General features: G+C 46.9%; 1 protein-coding gene across 6 annotated transcripts in view; it reads right to left on the bottom strand.

Annotated features, from left to right (window-relative positions):
- Positions 1–22,652, bottom strand: part of PTPRS (protein tyrosine phosphatase receptor type S) — a 307,055-nt gene extending 284,403 nt beyond the window's left edge. For 2 of the 6 annotated variants that reach the window (XM_083720154.1, XM_083720157.1), the window contains exon 1: positions 22,347–22,428. The gene's annotated coding sequence lies outside the window, so the exon portion shown is untranslated. Of the gene's footprint in view, positions 1–17,477; positions 17,756–22,346 lie in introns of those variants that run through there. The other 4 variants (XM_083720166.1, XM_083720160.1, XM_083720161.1 and 1 more) reach the window with 4 other exon arrangements.
- Between the last annotated feature and the right edge of the window lie 1,172 nt (positions 22,653–23,824).

The following is a 23,824-nucleotide window of genomic DNA, read 5'->3' as shown; positions in this document are numbered from 1 at the left end:
AATAATAATTTTTCAGAGTAGTTTCTACAGTTGTATCAAAAATTACCGATTTGGTTATACTGTCAGAAATACAAAGACAGGTAATTATGAAATCATTGTTTATATTTGGGCAACTTTTCTGCTGCAGTTTATTGGAAGGAGAAAAATAACCGTTTCCTTAATAACAATTCCAATGATTTATTTAACTAAAACAATAACACTATAGCATATATATCCATGTTTGTTAACTGATTAAACAAGTAAACATTAAAAAAAAACAACAAAAAAAAACTTAAGACTGAGTTTTAGCACACATGAAAAACTAAAAACAAACCCTTATTTCCTGATGAATAGCCTTTGGACTATAATGTAACTTAAATAGAAAACTATCTTTAGAAAGATTTTTTTAAAAATCCTATTTAAATTTTTTTTCAAAATTTAAATTTTTTAAAAAAAACTTTTTTTAAAAAAAAATCATCGCTTTTTATCCACCCTGATGAGAACTGGAATTTCGCTGTGTTTATAAATAAAAGGTCGCATCTCAGTGCTAGACCATCTGCCTTGCATAAAGAATGTCCCAAATTGCATCTGCAAGGCCATCTCCAGATTAGGCTGGGAGAATCTCCTGCCTTGCAATACTGGAGAGGGGCTGCCAGTCCGTGTAGACAATATTGCGCTTGATGGACAAATGCTCTGACTCAGTTCAGGGCGACTTGCAGTGTTCCGTTTCCCTATGTTTCTGTAGAATCCGTAGGGTGTGCATCATAAATGCTCACCGCTTCACAGGGCGTGTAGGGGAGGACCTGGCGCAATCTTAATAATAATAATAATAATAATAATTATTATTATTATTATTATTATTATTTATTATTTGTACCCCGCCCATCTGGCTGGGTTTCCCCAGCCACTCTGGGCGGCTTCCAACAAAGATGAAAAATACACTAAAATGTCACACATTAAAAACTTCCCTGAACAGGGCTGCCTTCAGATGTCTTCTGAATGTCAGGTAGTTGTTTATCGCTTTGACATCTGGTGGGAGGGCGTTCCACAGGGCGGGTGCCACTACCGAGAAGGCCCTCTGCCTGGTTCCCTGTAACTTCACTTCTGTCAGGGAGGGAACTGCCAGAAGGCCCTCGGAGCTGGACCTCAGTGTCCGGGCAGAACTCTTAATGCTTCAAAAGAACAACAACAGGGGATTGTGGAAAGGAGAAGAAAAGTTAGGGCAGGAAAACGGGCTCCCACGGCTACCGCAACTTGTGAAGTGTTGGTGGAGGAGAGACAGAAAGGCGAAGGAAGGAAGGAAGGAAGGAAGGAAGGTGGAGATGCAAGCAGAATAAAAAGGCTGGAATGGAACACAAGACACAGGCTGAAGCTGCGGTTCCATCGCAGTCTTTTTCTTCCGTCTGTGTCTGTCTCATGACTCTGCCGGAGCCCCACTGACCACCTTTTGATGAGTGACGTCTGGGCTGCCAGTCCTGGGAGACTGGGATTTTATTCGTAGCTGTCAAGTGTCCCTTATTTGGCGGGACAGTCCCTTATCCCAGCGCCACGTCCCGCTGCTGTCCCTTATTGATGATGTCCCTTAAATAAGCTACTGGAGGTAATGGGGCCCTTTCTATGTCCAGCTGTGCTTTGCCAACAACAAATTGTTGCTGGTTTTTTGTGTTGAATATATGCTATATGGTAATTTATAGGACCTATTAGGTATCTAGAGCCATTTGCACACAGCAAAGTATGTTTTTTATCAAAGTAATTGTTTTTCCCTTATTTTGGCTGCTGATCCCTTATTTTCAAATCTGTAAGATGACAGCTATGGTTTTATTGTGGCAGTGGGGTTTGCTGTTGGAATTTTGCATCTTTATTTTACGCCGTGTTGCGATTTACGTGGAAATTGTTCGGTTTGGTTGTGTATTTTTTTTAACGTTTGGTTTACTGTTTATGACTCCTTTTGTTACGTATTCCTTTCATGCTATAAGCTGCCTTTTGAGCACGGTTCAAACAGTGAAAAGGAGGCGTGCAAATATAATCACACACGTAGGACAGAAATACGAAGAAACCTTAATCTGTTTTGGTCGGTTTGTGTTAGCTCCTTATCGAATCTAGTTAAGAGATAAAAGATCAGGAAAATTGGGGTGTTTTGTGTTGCACTTTTCAAGTTAGCATTTTTTGAAAGTAAAGTCTAGTTGTTAATTGAAAAGTCAGGTTTGAGTTTGACGGATGAAAATAACGTCCTTTAGGATTACATACGTATTCATTAAGTATTTTTATTTTTTTTAATGTTGGGTGCACACCATAATCATAGAATTGTAGAGTTGGGGGGACCTCAAGGGTCATCCAGCCCAACCCCCGGCGATGGAATGCGGTCTGCACCCTCTCCCCATTCAGAACATCTCAAGGTCCCTGCAAAGAATTGCTGTGGAGGAAGAGGGAGCCCCGAGCAGCCCAAACCAATTTTGAACACTGCGGGGGCAAAGGAAGAGAAATCATCCTCCGAACCATCTTTGAACATGTGGTGGATTGCTTCAACTACGCATCTGATTATGCGCTCACTGCCTACGCAGAGAAATAAAAGACGCACGAAGACCAAACCATGTGTGCCACTGAAAGGTAGGTTTTTTGTGGGGGCTCCCACAAGGAAAGCGGTTTGCAAGCACATCATCCACCTGGAAGAGTCAACGTCCTGAAAATAAAATAAAAAGCAACCCCTGACATAGGAAAAACCAGGCAGTCCCCAAGTCGCTGGCTCTCATGACTGTGCAAAGCCACACACACACACACACACAACTCACAAATTAGACCATTTTAATCAAAATCAAGAACTATTAGAGCTGTCAGACAATTAAAAGAATTTTAGTTGACTAATAAGTCTGCCTTTTCATGAGATCCAATCAATTAAATTTAACTACATTTGCATATGAAAACCCCAACGCAGGTGCTTTTTTGAGATAGTAAAAAGAAATAGTGTAAAGTGATTAAAGCTGAACAAAAGCTGACTTCTGGGAAAGGTCATTTCCAGTATTTTATTTCAGTTCCGTTCCCCCGAAAGAACAGAATCGAAACAGCCTTACCATCAACGAAATTGCCCTTTACATGCAAGCTTACAGGGAAACGTTTGCCCTCTCTGGCCTAAGGGAAGAGATTGGGGACAGCAGCCAACTACCCATGGGAGCTGTTGAAAGGACCGGGAGCCAGCAGGGCGAGTGGTTAGGGTGTCAAAAGCACTAAGTATGATAGGAATTTTGAGGTCTTAGATATATGGTAATGTTCATAATATGGTTTGAAATATGGTTCAAAATATGGTTTGAAGCTCAACATCAAAAAAACGAAGATCATGGCCACTGGTCCCATCACCTCCTGGCAAATAGAAGGGGAAGAAATGGAGGCAGTGAGAGATTTTACTTTCTTGGGCTCCATGATCCCTGCAGATGGTGACAGCAGTCACAAAATTAAAAGACGCCTGCTTCTTGGGAGAAAAGGAATGACAAACCTAGACAGCATCTTAAAAAGCAGAGACATCACCTTGCCGACAAAGGTCCGTATAGTTAAAGCCATAGTTTTCCCAGTAGTGATGTATGGAAGTGAGAGCTGGACCATAAAGAAGGCTGATTGCCGAAGAATTGATGCTTTTGAATTCTGGTGCTGGAGGAAAGTCTTGAGAGTCCCATGGACTGCAAGAAGATCAAACCTATCCATTCTGAAGGAAATCAGCCCTGAGTGCTCACTGGGAGGACAGATCCTGAAGCTGAGGCTCCAAAACTTTGGCCACCTCATGAGAAGAGAAGACTCCCTGGAAAAGACCCTGATGTTGGGAAAGATGGAGGGAACAAGGAGAAGGGGGCGACAGAGGACAAGATGGTGGGACAGTGTTCTCGAAGCTACCAGCATGAGTTTGACCAAACTGCGGGAGGCAGTGGAAGACATGAGTGTCTGACGTGCTCTGGCCCATGGAGTCACGAAGAGGTGGACACGACTAAACAACAACAACAATGTTCATAAGCGTACCAACCAAGTACGTACATAGATCAGCACAGGAACCGACCTGGAAGCATTTTGATTCCTAAACTGAGCAAATGTTTTCTCTGCAAGGTCAAAGTGAGAAACCTCCCCATTGTCTCTTTCTGCACAAATCCTGTCTTAAGGGCACATTTAAGATATGAATAGGGTGTGAGCCTGTGACCTGGCTCAGGAACTAAGTATTTATCACTACAAAAGACTGGCCAGGCTCCCCAGGCAATCCAATCAAGTGTCCATTAAACAGGTAACCTGGCAGACAGGAGGTAAACAAAGCACTCAGATTTCAGCCCTTCTGTGATGTAGGTATGATGTATTGTGGGGTGGTCTTGGGCTAGGTAAAGGTAAAGGGACCCCTGACCATTAGGTCCAGTCGTGGCCGACTCTGGGGTTGCAGCGCTCATCTCGCTTTACTGGACGAGGGAGCCGGCGTACACCTTCCAGGTCATGTGGCCAGCATGACTAAGCCGCTTCTGGCAAACCAGAGCAGTGCACGGAAACGCCGTTTACCTTCCCGTCGGAGTGGTACCTATTTATCTACTTGCACTTTGACATGCTTTCGAACTGCTAGGTTGGCAGGAGCAGGGACTGAGCAATGGAAGCTCACCCCATTGTGGGGATTCGAACCGCCGATCTTCTGATCGACAAGTCCTAGACTCTGTGGTTTAACCACAGCGCCACCTGCATCCCGGACTTGGGCTACAGGGTGGCAATTTCAAAAGTCTTTATAAGGCCTTGCATGCCATTTTTCTGGGTTCCTCCTCCTCTCCTGCGGGTGAGGGGAGCACCCTGTTGCAACAGATCAATAAAGATCAGGCTTACTAGCTGCTTTGCTTCTCAATACTCTCTAGTTGGCCTCTGTTATTTTCTCCTACCAATAAGGAACCTATGTAAGGACTCTATATGGGCTCTCAGATACCCCATAAGGGGGAAAGGGCAGATTTTTGTTTACAACAAAAGCAAAACAACAACAGCCCAGACCTCCACCCCCCCCCCCAGTCCAAAGCTGAAGAGCTTCAACTTCCCAGCTTGGTAGCAGGCGGGGTCTGCTTTCTGCCTCTCGCTGCCCCATTCATCTCCTGCCTCTCGGTAAACAATCTGCCAAAGGAAAATAAATAGTTACTAACGTGATCATTAATTGGAGTCTGGGAGACCATCTTTTTTCTTCCAGCAGGGCAGATCGGAGTAAGCCATCAGGCCCAAATGGACACCCTCATCGGCATACAAATGCCTTCATAATTCAACGTTAAGAAAGGGAGGAGAGGAGGAGGAGGGGAGGGAAGAATAAAGCAAAGCAGGGGAAGGAAGGAAGGGAGGGAGAGAGAGAGAGAGAGAGAGAGACTGGGCCCAAACAGCTTAATCTCGGCAGTGCTGCTTAGGCAGGATGGATGCAGATGGTTAGGGACACATGGAGGGAAAAAGCCAAATGGAGAATCATCAAACGGTGCAGCACAGAATACAAAGCGGGCGCCCGGCCATGCAGAATAAGAAACGGGCACCGGGCCTAACTTAGCGGAGAGCGCCCAAGCGCACCCGCCTCCTCCGTTTGATTTACAGTGGTACCTCGGGTTAAGTGCTTAATTCGTTCCGGAGGTCCGTTCTTTTTTTTATAATGTTTTATTAATTTTCATCAAGACAAATACATATCATACCACATTACAACTTTAACAAATTTTCTCGTTTTTGGAATTCCTTCAGCCTCTCTGACAATCGGCCAAATTAAACTTTTTGATTACACATTTCCTAAATTTGCTATTGCCTTTTAGCACACCCTTCCACACCGGTTTTTCTTTCTTACAATATTTCTTAGATTTTTACGGAGCTTCTTTAAATGCCACTAACGTTATTTCATTATCACTTATACATTCCCAATATTCCACTAGCTTTCCCCAGTCCTCGATAAACTTCCGTAGGTCCGTTCTTTTTTTTTTTATAAATATTTATTAAGGTTTTCGAAAATACAAATGCATAAATAATAAACAACATTATTTATATCATAACATAGTTTGATCACTTCTTTGGAATTCCTCACGTCTCCCGCTCTCACTTACATCGTTAAAAAAGGTTTTTCCAAGCAAATTACCATCTTGTTTACAATCTTATATCCGCTCACTTAGATAGAATCTAGCAGTTCTCCAAAAGATTTATATTTTCCTTAATCTCACTTATCGTCAAATTCGGATCTAATTCAGTGGTAGGCAATTATTTGTGATCTAGCATCCTTCTTAACATTCAACCAAATTACAATATTTTTGTAAATAAATCTTAAATTTCTTCCAGTCTTCTTCAACCCTCTCTTCTCCCAGGTCCTCCATAGGTCCGTTCTTAACCTGAAACTGTTCTTAACCTGAAGCACCACTTTAGCTAATGGGGCCTCCTGCTGCTGCCGCGCGATTTCTGTTCTCATCCTGAAGCAAAGTTCTTAACTCGAGGTACTATTTCTGGGTTAGCGGAGTCTGTAACCTGAAGCGTATGTAACCTGAGGTACCATTGTACAGTCATACCTCGGGTTGAATGTGCTTCAGGTTGCACTCCGCGGCGACCCAGAAGTAACGGAGCACGTTGCTTCCGGGTTTCGCCGCTCGTGAATGCGCAGATGATCAAAATAGGTAGGGCTGGCCAGCCGCTGCCAGTCAGTGCTGACTATACTGAGTTGTGTGCCAGCTCAGCCAGTAGAGCATGAGACGCCTAATCTCACGGTTGTGGTTTCGAGTCCTACTCTGGGAACTCGACAGTTCTGTGATTCTAACGCTTCTCGGACTCGAATTCATTGGCAGAGAGTTAAGGAAAGTTAAAAAGTAAAAACGCAAGCTGCTGGTGGTCGATTGTCAATTTTCTTTAAACCGCGAGCGCCTTGAATTTTATCTGTTAAAGAGCCCTTTAACACCAAGAATCTCAAATATTTCCCAGCAATCTCGCATTCCGCACGAGGACACCCCCTCAAAGCCGAGCCTCAAGCACAGTTGTGGGAACAAGTCACAAATTAGCGAGAAAACTACGCCCCCGTAGTTCCGGGGGGGGGGGAGTTTTTGTTTTAAGCTGTTCCACAGATTAATCTGAGCTCAGTTTCGCACTCTTTCTGTCCTGAATGAAACGTTCGGTGCTGTTTTTATATACTCCATGTGCCTAATTTATCTTTCCGCCCGTCAAAGATAGCTACGGCTCGGGACAAAACAAGGAACGTTTTCGAAAACCAGCAACACAAGAGTCACTTTGATTTGACTACAAAGGCCTTCTCACAATCCAGCATTTTAGCTACAACAGAGAACTCTTGTGTACTTGGCGTAAACTACCATTTTCACACAGTCTGTTCCACCCACTAGCACACACTGTTTTCCACTGCCATGCAACCTTCGCTTAACACTGCTGTAGCCAGCTCCATACTGGATTATGAAATGGGCATTTAGTCAACGATTTCAGCTCTAGGTAAACTGCAACAAGCGCCACTAGCGTGGTTTGGATACACCATTAACCATGGTTTAGTGTTGCATGCAGAAACCTCTTCCCCAAACCAAGGCAAAGGGCTTGAGGAGATAAGACCCACCTGCGTCCATTTTAATTACCCCCCCCCAAAAAAAAGTTTGTTCCACTTCATTTGAACCAGGAACCACAAATAGATTTAACCTTAGTTTACCCAAGCAAGCCAGATCCAGCCATGGTTTGAAGGTTGGCTTGCTTGGGCAAAACCATAGTTAAAGCTAGCTGTCCTCCTTTGAATGAAACAGTAAACTGCGGCTAGTTCAAAAGCACGGACGCAGATGAAGCCTTGGGGTCGTTTTGAACTCACAGCTGTCCACGGACGTGCAGGTTAATTCTGTGTCCAGGGCAGCTGTCTACCAGATCCATCTGGTACGCAGGATGAGACCCTACCTGCCTGCAGACTGTCTGGCCAGAGTGGTGCATGCTCTGGTTATCTCCCACTTGGACTACTGCCATGCGCTCTACATGGGGCTGCCTTTGAAGGTGACTCAGAAACAACACCTAATCCAGAATGCGACTGCCAGACTGGTGACTGGGAGCAGCCGCTGGAACCATATAACACCAGTCCTAAAGGATCTTAACTGGCTCCCAGGACGTTTCCGAGCACAATTCAAAATATTGGTGCTGACCTTTAAAGCCCTAAACGGCCTCGGTCCAGTATACCTGAAGGAGTGTCTCCACCCCCATCGTTCTGCCCGGACACTGAGGTCCTGCTCCGAGGGCCTTCTGGCGATTCCCTCATTGCAATAAGTGAAGTTACGGGGAACCAGGCAGAGGGCCTTCTTGGTAGTGGTGCCCTCTTTGTGGAACTCTGTGGTTTGCATTGGGGGAGAAAGCTGTACAATTAAATATTGTGTGTGTGTGTGTGTGTGAGAGAGAGAGAGAGAGAGAGAGAGAGAGAGAGAGAGAGAGAGACTATAATTTAGATGCAGAGAAGCTGCCGCAATAGAATCATGGAATTGTAAATTTGGGAGGGACTGAGTCTGAGAGAGTTATGCAGTCCAAACCTGTGCAGAGCACAAATATTTCACCCAATGTGAAATTAAGAGACTTGCATTTCACCAAATGAGCTAGCAAATGCCCTCTTTAATTCCCCTGAGATGATGTGAGGCTTTTCAATAGACTTTGCGGTGGGTCCTTAGGTTCAAAAGACACGCAGCTCCCCACCCTCGCTTTCCTATAGGATGGGAGATTGTGAAGCAAGGCGCTTGCTAACTCTGAACATGTGCAGAGTGCATGTCCCCTCCTTCCACAGAGGCCTTCAGGGTCCGAAGGTTCGACTTCCAGAAAGGAAGAAGCCTGTTCTTTCAGGGTTTCAGCAAAGCTTGAGAGGCCTTGTCAAAGAGTTCAAAAAGCCATCGAAACAGGATGACCCATGTTCTCACCTAAGGGGTTTCAATGATCTAAAAATGTATTTCCACCGAACCTAAGGAAGCCAAGGGGAGGGCTGGATCGGAGAGGCAGAATGCCAGCGATCTCATTAAATTTATATCCCATCCTGGCAAGGCCCAATTAACAGTTTCCAATAATCAATTAAGGCAGCAGACGCAGGCGAGATCTCCCTCTGCTTCAGCGCCGCAAAAAAGAAAAAAAAAAAAGATTTCTGATGGTTGAAATATAGCGGCCTCTTTGTGTAATTACCCAAAGGCTTTTGTCAGGAACGGGGGAGAGAGAGAGAAAGAGAGAGGAAAAATTCAAAATCCCACAAAGAGCCAGGGTTCTGCCGTAAGAGTGGCAGCCATTTTGTTCCAGACACAAACCAGCGGGGGATTGTGGGAGCCTTTCCAGCCTAAAAAGGCTGCAGCACCAAAAATAAATAAGCTTAAAAATTTCAAAAAAGGCTGAATCGATAAGCAAAAGGTGGAATGAGCATGGACCAGCCCACGTTCCACAGGGTCAAAATCTGGCATCTCTAGATAAAAGCAGCCACTGCCAGAGACCCTGGACATTTGCAGGCAGTCAAAATAAAACAAAATATTCGGGTAAGAGACGAGAATGCAATCAGGAGGCAGGTTCCCCTTCCATGTCAACCTCGGAACGTCTTCTTTATTAAGAACTAAACACTGGTCTCGTCTGCACTATCCATCTAAAGCGGAATCGTGCCACTTTAAACAGTCATGGCTTCCCCCAGGGAATCCTGGGAACTGTAGTTTGTTCAGGGTGCTGTGAGAAAGCCCCTATTCCCGCCCCCCCCAACCAGAGGTACAGTTGCCAGTCAACCTCTCTTCCCAGAGAATGCTGGGAATTGTAGTTCTGTGAGGGGGAACAGAGTTGTCTCCTAACAGCTCTCAGCAAAACTACACTTCCCAAGATTCTTTGGGGGGAATTTCTTTCCATTTTCTTTTTTTCCTTTTTCCCCCTCTTCTTTCTTTTTCTATCTCTTTTTGTTATGTGAAACAGATACAGATAAAAAACAATGGAATGTTGATCTAGTTGTTGATGTTTTGTAATGTTATGTATTGTTAAGGATGATTGGTTGACTGTAGCGAATGGCGAATTGTTTTAGTTATTGTTGATTGTTATGTTATTGTTGAGTGCTAAATAAAGGCTTTATATATATATAAAAAAAGACTCTTTGGGGGAAACCAAGACAGGACTGTCTTAAAGTGCTGCAATCATACTTCAAATATACGGTGCAGGCAGGCCCTTAGCCCAATACACCCCAAAATTGCATTTTTAAATACCACATGGTCTTTCAACTTCTTAAGCCATCTAGGAAATTTTTATCAATGGGCAGCCACTTAAAAGATAAGAACAGAGCAGTGTGGTATTATTCTGCACAGGAGAAAACCCAGAGTCTCTTCCCTCATCTTTCCTGCCGAAAGCAACTGGTTCCTCAGCTCCATCCATTCAGGACAGAGCAAATGATTGACAGAAATACTGTGCATCCTTTTTTAAAAAAAAGATAAATATTTCCAGGAAAAAAATAAGGAACGCAATCCAGGGTCTTGATGGCATCAGATCTCTCCCTCGTCATGAGATCGCAGGCGGCAGCCGGAATTCCCTCTGAGAACAAGGCTAAAATCTCTTTCAGGCAGGTTGACGCATTTGGGGGGGCACACAAGAACCCCCCCAAAAAAATAATCTGCTCCAGTCTGATCACCGGCTACCACCCTGGACCCCCCCACATCAACAAATGCATGAAATCAACACACACCAAAACTGCAATTAGTATTTCACAGGAAAGCACAATACACAGTCAACTCAAACACAATTTCAAGAGGAGCTGAAAAATAAAACCGCAATAAGATTAGCATAATATCGATCTCTCTCGCCCCGTAAGTGTGTGTACACACACACACACAAATGCATGTTGCTTTTTGCTTACAGCAACTTCTAGGTCAAATTTTGACCGGGAATGATGGACGGTTGGCAAAATCTGGGGGATTCTGTGGGGAATCCAATTAAGATTTAAGGAGACTAAAGACAGATTCCTCCTTTTCCCTACGATGTACCACAAAACAGAGAACAGTTATGTTTGGGTTTTTTCAAAAAAAGAAAAAGCAACGGTTCCAGATGGCTCAAGTCAGCCAGCCGGCCAACTCGCAGTCAAAAACGTGGTCGTGCACAGAGGCCAATTTTACTCACGGGAACAAAATGGCCGCAACCCTCGTGGGGCTGTGGTTTTCGTTCTTTGCAGAGGTTTGGCTGCGCTTCCCTGCAGGGTAGGAATGGGCCTCCCTGGAGTCATGTCACCTGTGGCCACCTGTATTCACAGGTCCACAACTCTTCCCTGTCCAACATACTTCACCCTGCAGCTTCTCTTTGCCATGCGAAGTTAAAAAACCAGCAACAACTGAGAGCCGTCGCTAGTCCTCATGAATGTTGGCTAGCTCATTAGACCTTCGTCACAAGCTATAGCAAAGGCTGGCAAAAACAAGGAGAGGATACGTTTGCTCAGCATTCCTCAACCGATCTCTGGCAGATCATCACCACCCAAAGCTTAGCAACTCCTAACCAATGTATTTTTTAGAAGCTATTGTAATAAACGTAAATCTGCCCTTATTCCCTTATGGGGGACACAAGAGCCCTTATAGAGTCCTTTGCAGGTTCTCCATCGGTTGGAGAAAATAACAGAGGCCAACCAGAGAATATTGAGAAGCAAATCAGCTCATAAGCCTGATCTTTATTAAAGCTGTTGCAACAGGGTGCCCCCTTCACACTCAGGAGAAGGAGGAGGACCTTGAAGCAAGGTGTGTCCGCCCTTATATAGATATTTTAAATTGCCCGCCCTGGAGTCCAAGACCACCCCCAGAAACATCATACATACATCACAGAATGGGTGTAGCTCAAGACCACCCCACAGACACATCATACCTACATCACAGAAAGGGGTGGTCTACAACAGAAATCTGAGTGCGTTGTTTACCTCTTGTCTGGCAGGTTGCCTGTTAATGCTCACTTGATTGGATACCCTGGGGAGCTTGACCAGTCTTTTGTAATGATAAATACTTAGTTCCTGGGCCAGGTCTCAGGCTCACACCCTATTCATGTCTTAAATGTGCAGGATTTGTGAAGGAAAAGACAATGGGGAGGTTTCCCACTTTGACCTTGCAGAGAAATCATTTGGTCAGTTTGGGAGTCAAAATGGTTTCCGGGCTGTTTTCCTGTGCTGCTTCAGACATGTGGTTTATATATTTATGAACGTGTTTGCTTGGTAATTTATGAACATTTATTATATATATATAAAAGACCTTAATTTTTTTAATTCAACATGCCTACTCATAAAGTGGATGGCATAATTGCAGGAACCAGGGCCTTGTATTCTGTAAGCATACATGTGAGAAAATGGCAAGAGCTACATAATACTCCGTCCATTTCTCACATTTGTGAGAAATCAATCTTCCAATATGGGAACTTTGGAACTCTCTACCTGTTGACGCCTTTGCTGTGCTGCCTACCTGTTGACGCCTTTTTGGTGCCCACCTTAAAAGGTTTTTGTTTAAACGACCCAATTCAGACACATAGATGTCAACATGCTGTCATCTCTTCTACTGCTAAATTCTAAACAAATTTAACACCTTTAGTTGTTTTAGCTATACAGTGGTACCTTGGTTTACAACCCTAATCCGTTCTGGAGGTCCGTTTGTAAACCAAAACAGGTTGTAACCCAAGGCGCACTTTCGCCAATGGGGCCTCCAAAATTTTTTTGTTGATAATCCCCCCAAAAAAGTTTGTAATCCAAAAAAAGTTTGCAAACTGGGACATGCACTTCCGGGTTTGACATGTTTGTAATCCAAAACATATGCAAACCAGACTGTTTGCAAACCAAGGTACCACTCTATTTCATTGACAGTTTAAATATTTTCCGTAAACTGCTGAAAAGGTTTTCTTCCCAACAATCGATACATAAATTTTGTTAAATACACAAATAAGGAAAATATAAAACCATACGGCTGGTGTGTGTTTTAATCTGCTTTTAGCTTATCACCGATGATTTTAACCTTCTAAAAAACGTAACAGTTGCTTTTAGCTATTTTTACTGATAATGCTATTGCTTTTGGTAAATTGCTTTGAGAGTGTTGGCTTTTTTAAAAATCGTAAAGCAGTGGATACATTTTACGAAACAAACACAAACAAATGAATAAAACCGCTCACGGGCATACACAGAGGATTCTTCCTTCACAACTGCAGTCCAGGCCTCAGCCCCTTTGAATGCCAAATCTTTCCTCTAAGCCCCAGGACCTCTTCAAAAAGATGAATTCTTCACTGGCAGCCTTCTAAGAACTCGGCTAAAAATATTTCTTAACAAAACCGCTGGATTCACAGGTTGTGGAAATCCTCCTTGCCAGCCAGAGTGCCTTTTGATGTCATCATGTCTCTGCGGTAAAATTCTCCCTCTCTGCACTCGGATACGAGGAATTTTTATATTTCCTATTTTGAAAAGGAAGCTCAATATAAATATGAAGGAGAGGGAGGGAGGGAACAGATTTGGCAACCTGGCAGCCTCCAGAAGTTTGGAAGTTGAAACTACAATGCCGGCAAGATGGCAAAGGATGACTTAAGACGATGACAGGTTGCCGGGCGATACATGGGTAGGGCAGAGAACAGTGTTCGAAATTAGCCAGCTGCATTTTGCACCCAACTATGAACGCAGGTGGCGCTGTGGGTTAAACCACAGAGCCTAGGACTTGCCGGTCAGAAGGTCGGCGGTTCGAATCCCCGCAATGACGGGGTGAGCTCCCGTTGCTCGGTCCCTGCTCCTGCCAACATAGCAGTTCGAAAGCACTTCAAAGTGCAAGTAGATAAATAGGTACCGCTCCGGCGGGAAGGTAAACGGCGTTTCCGTGCGCTGCTCTGGTTTGCCAGAAGCGGCTTAGTCCTGCTGGCCACATGACCCGGAAGCTGTACGCCGGCTCCCTCGGCCAGTAAAGCGAGATGAGCACCGCAACCCCAGAGTCAGCCACGACTGGACCTAATGGTCAGGGGTCCCTTTACCTTTATGGATCACTTGCAACCAAGTGAAGAAACCCAGGCGCCATTGAGGTGCATGCATCCTTGCATCTTGACTGTTCTGACGCACTCATTCCACACCCTGTAGACTTGCACCAGCTATATTTTACTTACACAATCAGAATGAATTTCAGGAACCAACATGCTTCCCCCCCCCCCCCCCGCTATACACCCTGCGCAAGAGGAGTAACGACGTTGTAGTTAATTGTTGTGACTTATTTTCGCTTCCCCCACCCCCCACCCCTGCTCGCAGTTGTGAAGAATATTCTTACATTATGAATGGTCCATCTCACAATTAGGAAAAACAGGTAGGAAGAAACTGATACATATGTGGACTTCTTTACATTCTCAAAGCTCTTAACCAAGCTCAGGGTTGTCCTCCGAACTAGCCAGATGTTTAACTGAGAATCAATCCATCAGTCCGTCGTTTGAAAAACAAGACTTTTGAGCAGTCTTGTCCCAAAACGGCAACTAGATGTTCCGTTTTGGCAACTCTAACCTTGGTTTAAGGATCCACCTGGCACCTAGCTTGTATACCTGAGTTTCTAACGCTGGTGGAGAAACGGAGAGGAAAAACTACATTTAATCTTTTTTCAAAAATAAAAAAGGGGGATCGTTCAGCCGAGTCGCTAAAGGACTCACTTTTATCTAGCTTGTGAACTGGACATTGTTAATAGGTGAGTAGACTCTCTGGAAATAATGGGCAAGGCTCACTTAAGTCCATTCACAACTCGGTTATTTTTAAATTTCATTTTACATTTAAGTGGCATAAGTACATAATGCACCCTACAGTAATTTTTATAGCTGAATGAGTAAGATGTAAAAATATTCTTTTTTATGAAGGGCTCTCCACACATCAATCAAATTATGTTACTTAAGAATACCAGCAAAATTAGTTTTAGGTTTTGCTCCCCCCCCCCCCCCCCGGTTACATTTAATTTTATTGCTATTCTACCTTTCCTGGACATGGTGCTCAATGCGGTTTTCCTCCCCTCTTCCCCATATGATCTGCACAACAACCCTGAAAGTAGGCTAGTCTAAGAAAACGCAGCGACTGACCCCGTGAGCTTCATGGTTTAGTGTAGAGATTTGAACCCGGGCCTCTTAGGTCCTAGCCCAGCACTCCAAAAGTGCAAAAGGCACCAGTGAAAATCTACTTGTGGCTTGGCTTCCTGGCATCTCTGATAATGCGCTTCTCTAGAATAAGAACAATATGCAACGAGAGGTGGAAAGCTGGAAACCGCTTTCCAGAAACCAATACACTAGCAGGTCGAAATTCTTCCTTGCGAGTGTATCTGTGGGACTCATTGCCACAGGATATGGCATTGGCCTCCTTGGAAAAGGATCTAGGAGTCTTGGTTGACCACAAACATGACATGAGCCAACAGTGTGACGCGGCAGCTAAAAAAGCCAATGCAATTCTGGGCTGCATCAATAGGAGTATAGCATCTAGATCAAGGGAAGTAATAGTGCCACTGTATTCTGCTCTGGTCAGACCTCACCTGGAGTACTGTGTCCAGTTCTGGGCACCACAGTTCAAGAAGGACACTGACAAACTGGAACGGGTCCAGAGGAGGGCAACCAAAATGGTCAAAGGCCTGGAAACGATGCCTTATGAGGAACGGCTAAGGGAGCTGGGCATGTTTAGCCTGGAGAAGAGGAGGTTAAGGGGTGATATGATCGCCATGTTCAAATATATAAAAGGATGTCACATAGAGGAGGGAGAAAGGTTGTTTTCTGCTGCTCCAGAGAAGCAGACACGGAGCAATGGTTCCAAACTACAAGAAAGAAGATTCCACCTAAACATGAGGAAGAACTTCCTGACAGTAAGAGCTGTTTGCCAGTGGAATTTGCTGCCAAGGAGTGTGGTGGAGTCTCCTTCTTTGGAGGTCTTTAAGCAGAGGCTTGACAACCATATGTCAGGAGTGCTCTGATGGTGTTTCCTGCTTGGCAGGGGGTTGGACTCCATGGCCCTTGGGGTCTCTTCCAACTTTAGGATTCTATGAAAAGGTTCATCATGCTATGGACAGGGATGAGGAACCTGCGGTTCTCCAGAGAGCGCTGGACTCCAACTCCAGCCACCCATGACCACTGGCCAGACCATCGAGTGTCCGGCAACATCTGCCCCCATCCCTAGTGTAAGAGAAACCTTGGCAGAACAGACCTTAACCCAGTTTCCCGTTTCCAAGAGCACCCAGCCATTTAAGTGCCTTTTGCCCAAGACCCTCCGGCAAACAAACAAGAGACAAAGAGGGAAGACAGACTGCTTCTTGGATGTTTATCTGTGAATTTATGCGAGAGGTTAAAAAAATAAAAGCCATCCAAATTCTATGCCACCACAAAGAGGAGGAACGCGATTGCCAGTTCTGGTGCTATCGCAATCGAATGTTGCCAAGCTTGCCCCATGGGTCACCCATCAAAATTTAGACTGTAAAGCTCTGTGAGCTCAGGGACAGCACTATATGAACTGCAGCTGGCACAACCTCTCGCCCACACAGAAACCCACAATCCTCCACACCCATCCCTCTCGCACCCCACAAGGACCCTCATTTCCCACGACGACTGGCAGGAGCAAGTACCTTAAGGAATGGTCTTCGGGAGCCATTTGCCAAAGAGTTTAATAAGATTCAAGAAGAAAGGCAATTGTCAATGCCTCCCTCTTAATTCACACTGAGCAACCTCTCCTTTCAAACGGAGTCGCTGCAGGTTATGCCACAAGCCCCAAAGAATGCCGCCATCCCCCCCAAAATGCCAGGATTACGGATTCCTTTTTGTGTTGCCTGCTAGGAAGCCCCAGTTCCCTTTCAGCCCTGCCTAGTGGAACCGCAAAAAGAAGCAGCAGTAGGGATGCTTTGTGAATGCTCTGCAGAGTTCTGGACGGATCTCAAAAAGAAAGGCATTGCAAGCATGAGATCCCCTTTGGATCATGTCCAGGGTTCGCCAACATCCTGTTTCCAGTTCCCTTCCTTCATTGCCTTCACCCAGTATCCGCTGCTTGAAGGTAGACTGCCCTTTAACAGTGAGGCTCCATTCCTCTATCCGAGCCGAGCACTGCTGACAAACCTAGCCTCCATTTTGCACGTCGCCAAGAGTATTTTTGAGTGTACGATGGTGGGTTGTTGTCAACCGGGTCTTACTCAGAGTAGATCCACTAAGGTTACCAGATTTTTTTCAACGAATCCGGGGACACTTTTCAACTTCAATTGATTTTGTATGGGGACTGATTTGCAAATCCGGGGACTGTGCCCGGGAAATGGGGATGTCTGGTAACCTTACACTAAGCGAGCCATGCTCATTCATTTCAATGGGTCTACTGGAATCAACCAAACTGTGTGTTTTTTAAGTAATCAACTCATTTAGCCGCAGCAAATCCCAAAAGCGAATTAAGCTCTGGAGGTAGTTAAAGGGGTTCCCTCGGGGAGAAAGATACATATACGATTTTAACAGCACTGGATGCTTAAATTCTCAGTAACCGAAGTTCGCCACACCTAGACAAAAACGTAAGATATATTTACTTACACATACACACACAGAGAGAAATAACAGTTACTTACAGTTGCCTGAAAAAGCATTTCCAGCCACCACTGATATACCCAGAGAAAACCCGCAAGGCAACCGTTTCAAGAAACCTCGTAGCCCCCAAGACAAGGGTGTGGCGCACTTGACGAGCGATAAATCCATTGATCGCAGAAAACGGATCTCTTAAGAGGGAGGGAAAAATAGATATATATTTCAGGAGCTTTATGGGGCAATCTGCCACGGGCTCTAAATTTAATCCATTCGTGTCTGGATAGCTGAGCTTCCACTCCAGGTTCAATCCCGCTGCAAAACCATTTTTTAAAAACAAAACAAAAATATCCCACAAGCCAGGCACTTTAAAGGATTCTCACTCGCGCACATGGCACGCTGGGTGTTTTTTTAAGAAAAAGATGTCCCCAAAAGCCCCCAGAGGGCTGGACATATCTTGCAAGCGTAAAGGTACGATGGGTTAGTGGCGAAAAGTTAACGGAGGCGCTTCTGACGGTTCTCCGCTCCATTTACACAGACCTCAGAGCAGACTGGCACTGGGAAGTGGAGATAAATCAGTTTCTAAATCAGTTTCGTGTTAAGGCCCGGAGCTCACCCCAAACGGAACATCGCATTTCTCCATGCGCTCCAGAAAGCAGGTCCCCATCTAGCCGGGTGATACTCAACTGAGCGCTACAAAAGCGGGAAGAGCATCGTGTGCCCGGGTGCCATCGTTCGGAGCTAAGTCTTTCTACGCCCCATCCTCTTCGTGGACCCCTCCCCATTGGAAACCACCCCTCCCCATCACATCAGGAGACCACGCCTCCCCCGGTTCCTACAGAACCAAGGATTCAAAGCGAACTGGCACACCCCCCCCCCCCAAGGTGTGTGATGCAGACTTGGCGGGTATTCGGCAAACCTTCCTTGGTCTGAATTCTCTGCACCTTTTTCTTCGTGAGTACCACCACATTTTGCATGATGTGCAGTAAGGGAAGCAGCTTACTTTTAAAATTTTCTGGGTGCTAAAATAGAGACATATTTTGACGACGCCACACATATCCCTTTTTTTCAGAGTCCAAAGGATTGGGGGGGGGAGAGAGAGAGAGTCGTTTTGTGTTTAAAAATGCATTAAAAAAAAAATTAGGCGGCTCTAAGACGCTGGCTCATTAAGAACGCGAAGAATTCCATAAATTTCCAGCAAGACCTTTTTCCCTGCAGAATTTCTGCTTGGCATTCCGCTCACCGCACAAACAAAGCTTCAAAGAGATAGATATGGGGGGGGGGGATATAAAAAAGGAAGGAGATCAGTGGGTGGGAAGAAGATGCCCCCCTCCGTTTCATTTTTTAAAGAGAGGTTTATTATTATCGCCTGTGTCTGAATCAACAAGTGAAACAATTTGTCCACCGAGGTGCCTGAATCAATCAGGTGTTTGAAGAGGAGGACTTTTGCTGGGGGGCGGGCGCTAGCACGGCACCCCCCCACCCCAGAGATATTTCAAGACACCACCATTTCAGAGCCTCCAATCCCACCCAGTGCGTGTGGTGGTGATGCGGCGGGGGTGGGAGGGCTGGCTGGCTAGGAAAATGTATGCACTGTACATTTCGATCAATGATGTAATGGTACCCATATTTGCCTCATCCGTAGCAGTGGAGAAAATCCAGGATTCTCAACAAGGCGCTGAATAGGAGGACAGCGGGAGCGGCGGGGGGGGGGGTAGAGAGAGAGATTTGGTGGGGATATATATCTCCCCAGCAATTGCTGCGTTCTGCTTCGGCAAAAGGGCAAAAGGTGCTTTTTTCACACCAAGAGGAAGCACAGCCAAGAATGAACAGGACGAATGAGCTAAGACTATTTGAAATGTCAGAAATATTTTAACTGGATACGATTACAAAGCGGCTTTGAATCTGGGGTGGGGGGGTGGGGGGATGAGTGAGGAGAGGGGGTTATAGGAAGGGGAGATTAGTTCACCTTACTCACACAAGCTCAACCCATACATAAAATGAGCATTAAATAGGTGGGTTCCTTTTCCCTTCTGCCTCCAAAATTGAAAAAGAAATAAGAGAGCGAGAGAAAGGGAATCAAAGCAATTTATCTGAAACAACTAGAGACTGGCGTTTTAATTATTTTATTTCACAGAAAGGGGCCCCCACTTGATAAATCAAAGCGCAAATATATAAGGTAAGATGTCCATCCTGAGCTACCGGACAAGGAGAGAGAGAGGGAGAGAAGGGGGGGAAATTGAAGGACCTCCACCGCCCACTTGGGAACAAAGCAATCAATACACACAGAAGGAAAACACAGCCAAGCCAATAAGAGATGTTTTGAGGCAGGGTTTGGACAGATAGATCCATCCTGTTTGAGAGCCGGTTTGGGTTTGCGATGAGATCTGAAAGCTGGAGAGGCATCTGAGGCAAGTTGAACGGGAGAGAAGGACCAAGAAGGCTTCTGCGATGGAGGAAGAAAGAGAAGGAGGCCACGCCAAGGGACCACTGCCAACTCTTGTGTGACTCAACCACTGCCGAGAACGGGGTGGGAGTGGGGGAGAGAGAGAGAGAGAGAAAAATGATGGTTGATTTGACCTTTTGTCAAAGGAAACCCTAAAGGGAAGCTTTTCCGCACAGCCAAATCGGCAGGTAGAGAGACCTCCCCAAAGTTGGGGAGGGAGCAGGATTTCAAAGTTTAAGGCAATAAAAGATTGGGTCCCAGGTTTGGGGAAGCAAATGGGTTGGCGTCACCTCCGTGCCCAGAGCGTTCCCCTCCATCCCCACGTCTCAAGGACTAAATCCTGGCAGAGCGCTGTGGGACGTGGCTGGATGATTCCACCACCACCATCCTGGTGGAGGTTTCCAAGACGTGGGCAACACCTACGACAGGTGTTATGAATATACAAGTGCGGCTGCCTTAAGAGACTCCGCCAAATCTAGACAAGAGAGGGAGAGAGAGGGGTAGGAGGAAGGCAAAGAGAAGGCAGGAGTGAGGGACCTGATGGAACAGAAGGCTGCAGGGCTATGTGCACAGACTGCGCATGGAACTGTGCAAGGAAAGGGCCACAAAGAGGACAAACGGAGAAGATCGAGGGGTGCCGTCCACAAACCTACATGGCGCACTGTGGAAAGAACCACAGAGTTATGTCTATTTTGAACTGAGGGGGTGTACATGCATGTGCGGGACTGCGCAAACATGTGAGGGCAAGCTGCAAATCAGGAGGGGATCCAGAAAGACCCAAAGAGTTGGGGGGAGAACAAGAAGAGGCCCGCAGTAAGGGCGAGAGAGGGGCTTGCGTAGTATCGGGGTCTTCCTGCAGGGCAGGGAAATGGGTTCAGCGCATCACTGGGCAATACCCACTTTCCCCATTCCGCCAGGAGGCACTTTGCAGAAATATCTGTGCCCAGAGAGAAAAGAGGGAGGGGTCTTCTTTTTTTTCCAACAAGGGAAGCTGTGGGTGGGAGGCAGAAAGCAGGACAAGTCTGAGGAGGAACGGCAAAAGCTCACCTGCAGAGGGAGAAGAAAACCACCCTCTGGAATCAGCCAGGGACCCTCCCTTTCATCCCCCCTCCCCAAATTCAGATTCTCCCATCATCACACAAAGAAGTTGAGAGAGACCCCAAGTCTGGCAGCCAGCAGGAGGCAAGTCACAGATACCCAAACTAAATTCATCGATGGGACCATGAGCCAAAGAGGGGAGCCGTACAGTCGGCAGATGTGCCTTTTGGGCATGATGGGGGGGTGGCACTGAACCCCTCCCTCTGCCCACCAGGCTTCATCCTGCCTCCATCAGGTTGCAATAGTCCAGGTGGTCTGGGCAGATGTCTCGCTGCCTAGCCTTCCCCAAAATGCTCAGCCTCGCAGCTGGGGGAGTCTCTGGGCACGATCCTTTGCCCCCGCCCATTCGTGGCCACACTAGCCGCCAACCCATCACTTTCCCCATCTTTCAAGCGTCTCACCAGCTGCTTCTGGGCAAACTCAACCCGTACAGCAAGTCCAGTTTTGAAAAAAGAAAGAACCACAATTCTACACATTCATCACCTGCCAGGAGTTCACCTGCCACAACTCTGAAAAAATAATAAAAAAAATAGCCTCAAAATGCAACTGTTGGTAGACCAGCTACAACAGCTTCAGCACACATGGATAAAGCCCATTGCAAACATTATTATTTTTATTATTCTGGGGGGGGGGGGGAGAGAAAGCTTTGGCAGCCCTTCTTCCCTCCCCGCCAAAAGACCTCCTCAGCTTCCAAAGCAGCCCCACCCCAAACTCCAGGCCGCCTGCTCCGTCCAAGCCTCTACATGCCTCCCCATTGTAGCTGCACGCAACCCTCTCGCCCCCCCCCCCGCGCCCCAAATGACCACATCTCGAACAGTAGGCAGACATTTCAATCTTCCGGAAGCCCCTTCCTCCCCCAAAAATGCAACAATGCCCCCCCACACACACCTATTCCCCTCCTCTCCAATTCTCCGCCGCCCCCAGGAATAAAAGAAGCACCCCACCGTTGCAACAACGACCCTTCTTCTCCCCAAACCCCGACCCGCAGCAAGCAAGCCTTCTCTCACCCCCAGCCCCGCCCCCACCTTCTTCCCTCCCTCCCCCACCACCCCCCAATCATCATTTTGGAAATATAGGATCCAATAGCGATGCAATTTCAGAAGAACGGATGGAAAGAGGAGATACAGTATGACGGGGGGGGGGTGCGATTTTTTTTTTTTTTGCAAGGTTGCAACAACCTCGCCGCCACCGCTGCCCCTCCCCATTGCAATGGCATTGGGGGGGGGGGAGAGATTTGCATCCTTGCAAAGGCTAACTGCCTGCGCTCTCCCTCCCCCCAGGAAAAAAAAATCTCATCAATGCAATGCAATAATGCAATGCAATGCAATGCAAATCGTGCCCCCCCCCTCGAGAAAAAGCCTCCTCGTCTTACCTGGTCCGCCGCCGAGCTGCTCCCGCGGCTCACATCCTCGCCTGGCTGGGGAAGGCGGTCCGGCAGCCCCCCCCCCCGGTCCTCCTCCTCCTCCTCCTGCCCACCCCCAGGCCGGACCCCCTCCGGGCTCTCCCCTCCCAGCCGAAAAGGGGGCGCGGGGGAGAAAGGAGGAGGATGCTGGGCTTGCAGAGGGAGGGAGGGGGAGAGAGAGAGAGAGACTGCGGCTCCGCGCTCCCTCTCGGGCTCCGAGCGGCCACCCTCGCAGGTGATGTCATTCCCCGAGCCTCCGCCGGCTGACGTCACCCCGAGGGGCGTGGCCCGGGGGAGAGAAAAGAAAGAAAGGGGCGGGGCCAAGGCGGGCGTGGGAAAAAGCAGCGCGCGCGCAACCGGGAGGGGAGCCAATGGGGAGCGGGGAAGGCGCGAAGATGCAAATGGAGGGGGCGGGGGCGACCCGCGTGGCAGCGGGTCCGGCAGCACGTGGGGATGCGGGCGCCTTCGAAGACGCGTGAAGAATGAGGGGCTCGTATTGGGTGTTTTGGAGTGGGATTTGCGGGCAGTTGTTCAGCTATAGGTCTTTGTACACGTAGGTTGCCCGCACACCATATTGTTTATTATTCTTTATTGGAGGAGAGCTCAGTCGGTAGAGCATGAGACTCTCAAGACTGTGGGTTCGAGGCTGGGGAGGGCGGGGTATAAATAAAATTTTATTATTAATTGTTGGTCGAACAATTGAACTAAAGGTGATCCATGGGATCCCCTCCAACTCTGCGCGGTTCTATGATTTCATGATTTAGATGCTGCCTTTTCCCCAGAGGTAAAAGGCAACCTAGCAGTTTGAAAGCACAAAAAGTGCAAGTAGATAAATAGGTACCACTCTGGCGGGAAGGGAAACGGCGTTTCCGTGCGCTGCTCTGGTTTGCCAGAAGCGGCTTAGTTCTGCTGGCCACATGACCCAGAAGCTGTACGCCGGCTCCCTTGGCCAGTAAAGCAAGATGAGCGCCGCAACCCCAGAGTCGGCCACGACTAGAGCTAATGGTCAGGGGTCCCTTTACCGAAGATCACAGGGTGAGGGCGTGTGTTGCAGAAACCTGGCCTTCATCCTACTCAGAGTAGACCCCTTGAAATTAACGGGCATGAGCAACTTGGGTCTGTTCACTTCAATGCATCTGCTGTGAGTAGAGCTTAGGTAGCGTTTCTTAGACGCATGCTGCCTTCAAGGCTGTCAACTTCATTTACACCACGAGTTTTTCCGTTCCTCTTGAGCAGGGCCGTCCCATGCATGAGGCGAGGTGAGGCGACCGCTTCAGGCGGCAGGACCTATGGGGGCGGCAGATCCCCGGGTGAAATAAAGCCTCGTTTCGCCCTTGCCCTTTCCACCCCACAACAGCCTCTGATTCCCACTTCAACCAAAGGTTTATTTAAGCGCCCCACTTTGTCACCATTGTAGATCTTCACTGCCCCCTTGTTTCCTGGTGGAT

The sequence above is a fragment of the Podarcis gaigeae genome (assembly GCF_964106915.1).
Source record: "Podarcis gaigeae genome assembly, chromosome: 18".
NCBI classification, from domain to species: Eukaryota; Metazoa; Chordata; class Lepidosauria; order Squamata; family Lacertidae; genus Podarcis; species Podarcis gaigeae.
The sequence above is the reverse complement of the archived record's forward strand: the minus strand, read 5'-3'. Positions and strand labels throughout refer to the sequence as shown.